Source organism: Heliconius melpomene, unplaced genomic scaffold (assembly GCF_056956725.1).
Source record: "Heliconius melpomene rosina isolate 202511_hmr_F unplaced genomic scaffold, ASM5695672v1 ptg000031l, whole genome shotgun sequence".
NCBI classification, from domain to species: Eukaryota; Metazoa; Arthropoda; class Insecta; order Lepidoptera; family Nymphalidae; genus Heliconius; species Heliconius melpomene.
The window spans coordinates 909,729-919,962 of record NW_028181865.1 but is presented as its reverse complement, the minus strand read 5'-3'; the positions used below and the strand labels follow the sequence as shown (position 1 = coordinate 919,962).

Genomic DNA, 10,234 nt, shown 5'->3' with positions numbered 1-10,234 from the left:
TATACGTTTTACTATATATTAAAATATTATTCTGAATAAATCAATGAATAATCCTAATTACACGTGTCCTAACCTAGTAGGTACTCGTATATAAAGCCATATAAAATGTTTATCATCACGTGATGATATATCTTCGTATGGACGCGGCATCTTTATTACGTTTTATTATAATTAAATACTTAATTATCTTTAAATTTGAGTTGAGATTCGAGTCTTGTCTTATCTTGTCACCTTCTCTCACTGTATTAAAACATCATATTATGTAGGTGAATTGAAAAAATGCTTTTGATGATAAATCTTCCGGAAGGTAGTTTTGTTTTTATGATACGGCGTTTATACGCTTGCTACGTCTCGGCAATCCTTTAGCGTTAGGCTTCCGTCTATACGCGGCGCGGCGCGGCGGCGGTAGAAGTAAAACAAACAGGCTTTGTAATTCGATATTGTAGTAAGGGTGTTGTAGCATTAGCTTGACACCGACTTCAAAATTATAAAATCTTTGTATAATTATTTTTCTATTATTATTTTAGTTCGTTTTTGTTAATTATTCTCAAAGTGATCAAGACTGGTACAACAGTACGGTGACAAAACAACTTTAATTTATTCGAAGTAATCCATCGTCACAAAATCCGTGACAATTAAAAAAAGTTCTAAAAATTATTTTGAAATAATGCATGGTAAAAGAACCATTCACAAAACTTTATTCAAAATTGAAAACAAAATGATATTGAACTAGGATAGTACTTTTCATTTTATTACCAGTAATATTTTCATCATAAGTAAAATTAAAAACTTAATATTTGTTTGTTTCCAATCTTGAAAGAATCTATTTTGATAGTACGCTTAAATACTGGCGCATAACAATTTTACATTTAAATAAAATGCTCAGTAATCACATGTAAAATTTAACACAATTTTAGAAATTTGATTAATGATAAAATTAATATTAAACAACATCTAAATAATTTAAAACACTTACATATCACTCAAAATTCAAGGTAAACATAACGCGACTTAACTTCCGCCAGTGACGTTTTGACTTTTGTTTACACAGATAATTGAAAATTAATAATTTATAATCCATAATTCTTAATATTAATAATAATTAATAGTTAATTCACATTAAATCCCTCAAAATATCCTCGTCATTTTTATAAATAATGGGACGTCTAGAACGGCCAGTTGTACATACAGTTGTTTGATTAGTAGACGTTGATTGTTTATTTCCTGTAGACAATATATTCTTCAAATCATAATTGCTGAGTAGAACGTAAAATAACTTCAGTTTTTTTCTGTTGACCTTCTTTCTGGTTTTCTATGAAATGTTCATTGTTCATAACAACTGATTCAATGTCCCCAATACCACTTAGATCATCCTCAAAAAATAGCGGCAGAGTAGCTATATCGAAAGAACTTGTACTAACGTTGTGCAAACTTGCAATTACATCTTCAAGTGATTTTCATTTTTTGGCACATCATTCTCTTTATAATAATTATGATTTGCATTCAATTTCGACTTTTTACCTTTACCCTTCCTTTTTGTATTAATATTGGTAGATTCGTCTTTTTTAACCGACTTCTGTAAGAAAACGAGTTTCGAGTCTCGTCTTTTCCTAAATATGGAAAGCCATTTACCACGTATTTTGTTTTTACATCAGAGGCCAGCCAAAATTTGATGCCAAATTTTTGGGGTTTGTTTGGCATATACTGAGTAAATCTGTATCTAGCCTTCGTCGGAAAAAGGTGCTCATCTACGGTAATGTAAGCTCCCGGTTTGAAGCAATTTTGACTGTTTTCAATAAATTTATCCCAAACTGCTGGGACTAAAGCGAACTTGTCTGTTTGCAAACGTTGACTCCTCTCATTTCTTTTGTAAAATATCAGTAAAATCTCGTCTACTCATAGTGCTAGAAAAAAATGATGGTCCCCACTTGTTGTTCCACTAATATTGGAGTCTCAAAGTATTTCCTTCGTATGCCCCACGTGCATACAATATTGCAAGAAATGCCTTCAATTTTTCTTGCGTAATTGTCCAGGATTTCCCCGAAACTCGAGAGCCTTCTAACTCTGTACAAATTCGTATATTTTCCAAAATATGATCGTCAATCAATAATAGGAACGCACTACTTACATTTCCCTTACTACTGCAACAATGAAATACACTAGCGTTGGTGTAAGTAACGCCATGATGATGGAATACATCTTCTCACTCTTCTTTTCTAACACGATTTTGCTCTTCTCTAGCTCTTGTCTAGATTGCAGCATTTTTTCCACTTTGTCCTCGTTGTACTGTAATTTGAACTCCGTAAGATCGCAATTCTTGCACCTCTTAGCCTCGTGTTGGTGGTATGTGACATCGATGTCGCGCGGTCCCAAGTATTATATAGCTGTCCATGGCCGCTTCGGAGACATTGAGCTTCTGGGTAAGTGTAGTTCGAAGCTCCTCCGATCCCGAGGCATCCATCGGAAGACAATTTTGTATCGATTTATTTATGTCGATGTTATTAGGTAATGGTGGCGGAGGGTTGGAAAATGACATAGATGGTATAATATACTCCTTAGAATGCTCCTCAGGTGGCGGTTGAGGCGGCGGCGGTAGAAGCTGCAGCACGTTCACCTTATGATGTGCCAGAGAATGTGGCGGCAATATCCCTGTCCTGTAGAAGTTCCTCTCTTCAAACACCGAGGCATGCACATATTTACAGTTAGCATAAGTGCACACGGAGTTATGGTACTTGTGACAGAACGTGTACACTCCCACCAGTTGTGAGTTATCGTACTTGTGCGCGAACCTATAGACTCGGGTCGGGTCACTAATGTCTTGTTTTATTCGTACTTTTGAACAATCGTGGAACGCGTCGTGAGTCGTTAGATCCAGACTGACTTTAATACGTCTCTCAATCTGAGAGACTCGCAAAAGATGCTGACAGGGAAATACGGAATTACAGGAGTAAGGGTTATTACATACATGGCTAGTATATAACAGCCCCCGGGATAGGAGTAAATTTACCCCAGAAGGGTTAAGTTTATGTGACTGTGGTTCGGGCGCGGCTCTCAAAGTCGCAGCATACACTACCTCGTTACCTATTTTGGACCGTACATACTTTTTCATTTTTATAAAATTTGGCGACGATTTAAATTTTATTAATGTTCTTCCACTCCAACTCTTGCAGCTGTTTTCATATGAAATATGGGGTATTATAGTTAGCAGGATTATAGGATTATAGGAACACTACTAGTCTAGTCTACTGCCAAAGTGGGTATGCCAGGAGCACAGAAGCACAGTATCCAGCCTAACGGATCGAAAATTTTTAATATTTCCGAAAGAAAAATTCGTTTAGTAGGCTTTGATTGTGATTTTTCTGTTAAATGAAAAGCTAGCTTGTTGCAAATTCCAATATAAGCCTAAAGTCTTAGTATTTTCTATTTTAAAATTAAATGTATTTGATACCGTGCTAAGCTAACATTCCTCGTCAATATTAATTATGGCTTAATAATGGTCCCTGGTTCGAGAGATTCTTTTAAAAGTATTAGAAGTACGCGAACAAAAAAGCAAGAGCGCTTCTTCTTTGCGAATATTATGTATTATGAAATGACTTGTTCTTTTAATGTATGATGTATTTTGTTTGCTTGACTTGTATTTGTTATTACCAATAAATTATGATTATGATTACAATTCCGCATGATTCTGATTATGATTATAATTCCGCTTTGACCTCCATTTCCTAAACATAAATCTAAGTATGTTTTATGTTTTTAAAAGCATGTCCAATTTTTTTACTAGCTCTTGACCCTGCTGAATACTATATGCTCCGCTAATTAGATCGTCGACAAAAAAATCATTTTCTTAAATTATGCCTTTCATCGTCGGCGAGTTGCCTTAATGTCATAAGTGCTAAGAAAGCCTCTCCTTTAGTTCCGTACGTTACAGTTTTTTTTTTATTTATTTATTAAGATCCACCAGTGGTAATAACATTAAATTAATCATACAGTAAGTTTCTTATATTTAAATTATTACAGCTAAATGCATACCTACCATACCTTTTAAGGTGAATACCACATGCATTAATGTAACTGTATAGCCATGTACCTAATTATTCTACACAATAATATACACAAAAAATTTAAATTTAAAATTGAGGTTAAGTTACTTAAACATCAGTAAATAAAATATTAAATACTACAGTGTGTTACGTTTCGGCGATATTTAAAGAAAAAGTCACCGAAAGGATCCAAAGCGGTCCTTTCGTTAACAATAGTGCAAAATCGAGACATAGGGGAATTATTGCCCAAAAAAAAGGGCACAGTAAAACATGTAAGTACAAATTATAAACCTTTGACTAGTATTTTAATGATCTGACTTTGTTAATTAAATTAAAAGTAACAATGTTTGTTAATGAATGCTGTTAAACCAAAAGAATGAAAGTTCAATGAACTAATGTGACCAGTAAACTATATTAATAAATTAATGTCTTACTTGAGTGAATATTAATAGATTTGAGTGTATTAAATTTATAAAAATTACAGCATTTATAATATATTTCTCAAATCTTACTCAAAAATGACTAAACTTTACCAATTACCTAGTTACATGAACAAAATCGTGTTTATGACACGTGTAAAATTAACTATTTAATTTTACTAACCTGATACAGCATTTAATTTAATTAAATACCTTGCGAGTGATGGGTAGTATTAAGAGAAACACTTAATAATAAATATCTAAAGAATACTTCTTCAAATCGTGATATGATACCCCGTGACCTTACTTGACCTCTGCACACGTTGACAAATATTTCCTTAAATATTCTTGAAATCCTTTAATTTAATAGATTTTCCTTATTTCTTCTATTTCAGATGGTGTTCTCAACATCCAGATCGATTTGAATCATGAATACTTCAAATCGTGATATGATATCTCGTGTGCTTACTTAACCTCTGCACACGTTGACAAATATTTCATTAAATATTCTTGAAATCCTTTTAATTTAACTGATTTTCGTTAATCCCAGACGGTGTCCTTACCATCCGGCTCGAGATGGACCATGTATAAACAGGATTCAGAAGGATGGAAATTAATTTACTTGCAAGGGTGATAAGAGCTGCGCTTCCTTTATTACAGATTTAACCAGAAGAGATTGACAAACCAAACGTCAACAGTGACAGATTATTAACAACTTACAAATAAAATGTTGCTACTTAAATTATAATATGTTAATTATAATCTGCAATAAAGTTAATTATTTAAATTTAAAAACTATTATTTTAAAACTATTATTTGGTCTTGAACACGGTACATACAATCATTTAAGTTACTTCCGTTCGAAGTTTTCGCTGAGGCGTTAAAGACTACACGTAGTTTCGTAGTGATAGATTCCACTCGCTCCACACCGTGATGTGGCAAGTAACACTCCGATATCGTATTACTATTGTTTTCTATACACAATACCATGTGTTTTAAATTAATATATTCGTTTATAAATAGCTTATAATCCTCTGCATATTTCTTATTTTCATCAAATTTACGCTCTAAATTTTTAAATTGTGCTATAGCTACTTGCTTTGATGAACCTAAATTCTTCTGAATTTCGGGTTTCAAGGGCAGCCGAACTTCATATCGACCACTTTTTAATCGTTTCGTTGTTGATTTATATTTATTTACACATTCAAGATCTTCTGAAGACATATTTGATACGTCGGAAATATCCTCTATTTCCCAAAATTTTTATATGTCGTCAATGTTAGTTATAACGACGTTGCAATAAAAAAATGAGCATTCCCACATAAGATCCAAACCAACTGAGTTTGCTGAGCTATTGGTTGGTTTGCGCTGTTGTTTTTTTTATAATACCTGCCAAAACTATTGTTGAATAAATATCGGTCCCTAATAAAAGGTCTACTGGGCTGCTAATATGGAATTCTGGATCCGCTAGATGAATGTGCTCTAGATGCGTCCACGTTGACTTTATGAAACTTCTATTCGTCAAATTTTTAATTAAATTATTCATAATATAACCTTCAGTATCAAAAGAAAAACTATTGTATATTGAACAACTGATATTGAGCATCTCTTTACAATTGTTTTCTTTTTCACCTACTTTGAAAATTACGCCCTTACGCCACTGTGATCTCTTTAAGCCTAACCTTTGTGCAGCGTTTTCGGAAATTAGAGAGATTTGAGAACCTTGATCGATAAGTGCTCTCAAAATTTTTGATCCATCTGAAGATATGACCTTTATTTTAGTCATCGATAATAATATTTCTTTACAAATATTGTATGGCTATTAAATTATCCTTAAGTGGAGTAACTGTATTATTTGTTATGATGTGACCCAAGTACTTTACAGAGTCCTGTATGTACTTAAATTTGGAGAATTTTAATCTAAACCCTTCTTTTGAGATTGCTTCCAACAGTAATGATATTTGCTTCATGTTTCATGTGTTCATGTTTCATGTGTTCAGTGAATGTCTGAGAAAATACTAAAATATCATCGATGAAATTTACTGTAAAATTGTTGAAATGCTTCCTAATAATACTAGTTAATATTCTCTGAAGTCTTCAAACCAAATGGCAGACACGTTCATTGAAAACCAATCCCCAACACCTTAAATGCTTCTTCTGTAAATTTTATAATATGACATATTATGTGCTGATCAATGATAAGACTAAATGCCGTCTTCATTTGTCCTTTCATTATATGTCGTTTAGCGTATCCTGTTGGTCCTGACATATCCCTAAAAATATTATGCGCTGGTAACCGGCCAAGATTGGGTCTTCCGTCTATTTCTTCCCAGACTGTTCCATCAGCAGCAGTTTTGATGCGTTGATCCTCTAAATCTATTTCACTTTCGGATGACAATAAAACCCTCTTTTTTTTCTGCCCTGAACTTATTTATAATATTCTCCTCTTCGCTATCGCTTTCTGATTCTAATTCACTTGTAAATAGTTCTTGGTCTATTTCCATGTTTTTTTCAATTACAGAAGTTTCTTGTTTATCATGTTCTGAAAATTCTTCTATGTCCGTTATATTTTTTAGGTAATTTGTAATTTTCAAATGCTTTGACATTTTTAGGGTAAATATCTACAAACGATACTTTAGCTTCTCTTCTTTAAATAAATAATGGTAAAAAAATTGCAAAAATTCTGTTTAGAAGTGCACTACTTGAGATTGTAATCAATACTATTGTTATCTACTCTTTTCAACTCTAAGCGACTCTGAGATAATCGTAAAAAAATTACTTTGAAATAACTTTACAACAGTTTTTCCCACCGGTCATATTGACCGACCGCGGTAGGTAGGCCACATAACAATTTTTTTTTTGGAAAAAGAAAAAAAAACCTTAAAGTAAAGAGTGAAGAAAATATTATATGCATATTCTAAGAATTATCATATAGTTTGATAACAATATTATAACATTAAAACTGTAAATTGGACAAAAAGTTTGAAAACGGTCAATTTGACCGCTACTGGTAGGCTTAGTGTTAGATTGTATATTTTCATCTTCATCCATATAAGTATCACGTAGCTCTCCTGAAAAAAAAAATCCTACGTCTAACTAAACCGTTGACGTAACTTGATATTTTTTTTACGTATGGGCTTGAAATATTTTTCCCTACATGTTGCACTAGTGACACACCCGCGGCTACACCCGCTTGAACTATATTTATTTGATAAAGAAGACATTTATTTATTTAATAAAATAAATTATGCTTGCGTTGTAATAAATGTTTACATGTAACTTAAAGCTAACTTATAGTTAAAAAGAATGTTCTTTAATTTTTTGGATATTTTTATTGCTTAATGTAACTTATTGTCTTCTTTCATAGATTGACGATCCAACGCAAAAATAATTTTTCATTTCGTACCTGTAGGTTGTTAGATTAGCGCGTTCAACCAAATAAACTCTTACGCTTTATTATATTAGTATAAATATCTATTTTATGTGTATTGTTGTAGGTACCTATCTAAATGTTTTATTTCTGTAAGACTTTGTCTTGTGGGGAACTCAGGGTAAATGGTAAAAGCTTTTATTTATAGCTTTACGTCTTTACTCTGTATCTAATAGTGTACTATGTAACCTAGACACTCGATTCTTCCTTCTGACTGAATGTGAGACGTTGCGTCGTAAATACCCGAATTCGACGCTGCGTTTCGTGTTTCCAGAGCAGACCGATGAAAATAATTCATAGTCACACCACAAGTCAATACGATAGCCAGCCATTTCTTGTAAGCCATAATATACCTAATAAAAATTATGTAGATATACACAAACTCAGTAGAGATTTTAGAGCTACCTAAGGAGATATGAGGTGGACACATACCTTTATATATTTTTTTATTTATAAGGCAAGCCAACGTAACATACAAAAGATACAAACATTTAAAAAACAAAGTACAAAGGTTTTACATTGTACATCACACTTACAGGCTAGCTCAATATGATTATAACTAAAGGCAGGTATTCGAAAAACCTAATATTCTACACCTAATTTAAAAACAATTAAAAATGATTCTACAACCATACTACCAAAATTTATGTATAAAAAATATGTATATAGATAGACATGTTTACGGGAGCGCGAGTGGGCTTTTAAAAATAACTAAGAAAGTTAAATTTAAATTTATTTTATTTAAAATAAGAACAAAGTTTTATGTTCTTATAACTAACTTAAAATTAACTTAACTAGTGAATCGACCGAGAAGAAGTGCATGCTCTAATCGACTAAAGAATAAAATATAGAATTATTAATACTAAAACACTACGTTTGTTTCCCATGGCATGAAGGGATTCGCGTTACATACGCCGAACGCTGATTAGGCGTTTACCGGTACCGTTCTCACGCCATGAGGCAACATAACTAGATATTACATTAGTTAAAAAATATATAATAAGAGTAAACAAAAAATAAATAATAATGTTAAAAAACAGTTCTCTATTCACATTGTAAAAAATATTTTTCAATTTTTTTTTAAATAATGTACCTGAATCTCTAAAAATATCAATATTTGCCATGTTAAAAATTGCGTTACAGTTTTTCATGCCTCGGTTTATAGGGGCATTTGTACCCAGGTTAGATCTTACTTTTCTACTTAGAAAAGTGTATTTTTCTTTGTTCGTACTCTTGTCTTAGTATAGCAAGCATAATTTTTTCAAGCAGTTTATTGCAGTCCACTTCTCCATTTATAAGTTTACGGCTGGATAGGGAAAGCGTTTTATAAAATTTTAAAATATCTTTATACCTTTTATTTTTGTTTATCCCATTATCCTTATAATTTAAATATTTTAAGAATTTCTTTTGTACTCTCTCTATCCTGTCAGTATGTATTTGATAGAACGGATTCCCAACCATTTCTCACCATTGAATTAAATAATATTAGTTTAGTCTTTGATTTTTTAAATTCTTTACTGTTTCTTATGATAAATCCTACAGTCTTTAATGTTGTTTTTAACAAATTATCAATATGAGGTACAAAGCTTAACTTATTGTCAATTGTGATGTTTTGTCTTATTCAGTGTCTCTCCATTTAAGTTATTATTAAAATTAAAGTTATGTACCTTTCTACTGAACGTAATAGCAAAACACCTCTGATAGTTCAATTTTAATTGATTTTCATTACACCAATTTATCGTCAATGTCCGTTGCATAATCTTCCGAATACTATAACAGCATTATCTCAAGAACTCACTAATATTTCTACACGAAGCAAATCATTAGGCTTAATTATAAATCCTAAGAAAACGCAAGCTATTATAATAGGTAGTCCAAGGCTTATTTGTCAAATCACATTTAACGATTTACCTGATATATTGCTTGACGGAGTATTAATTCCTTTTACTGAGAAAGTTAAGAATTTAGGAATTATATTCGACCAACATCTATCTTGGAAGCCACAAATCTGTGAAGTAAGCAGGAAAGTTTTTTCAGCTGTCGCATCACTACGTCGTGTTAGAGTTTATATAAGTTACATATAATTGTATAGACATTATTTTGTATTCTTGTCGAGACTTGTCAATATTTGTCAGTGAGTCATATTGTTATCTACCTGCTTAAAAGCATAATTGTCTAAGGTTTCTTGTAAAGTGTTTTTAATTTGGTATGGCAGTCTAGTCTGAGACGTCGCAGTGGACGGTCGAATAAAGCTTTGTACTAAATTGTACTTTTATTCTGAGCCCCTTTATATCTCAGAAGTGGTACCCGCTAAGAAAATACTCGGCTAATCAACATCAGTTACA

At 32.2% G+C, this 10,234-nt stretch overlaps 1 pseudogene; it reads right to left on the bottom strand.

Annotated features, from left to right (window-relative positions):
* Positions 1 to 887: 887 nt before the first annotated feature.
* Positions 888 to 3,109, bottom strand: LOC146526537 (uncharacterized; annotated as a pseudogene).
* Positions 3,110 to 10,234: the final 7,125 nt, after the last annotated feature.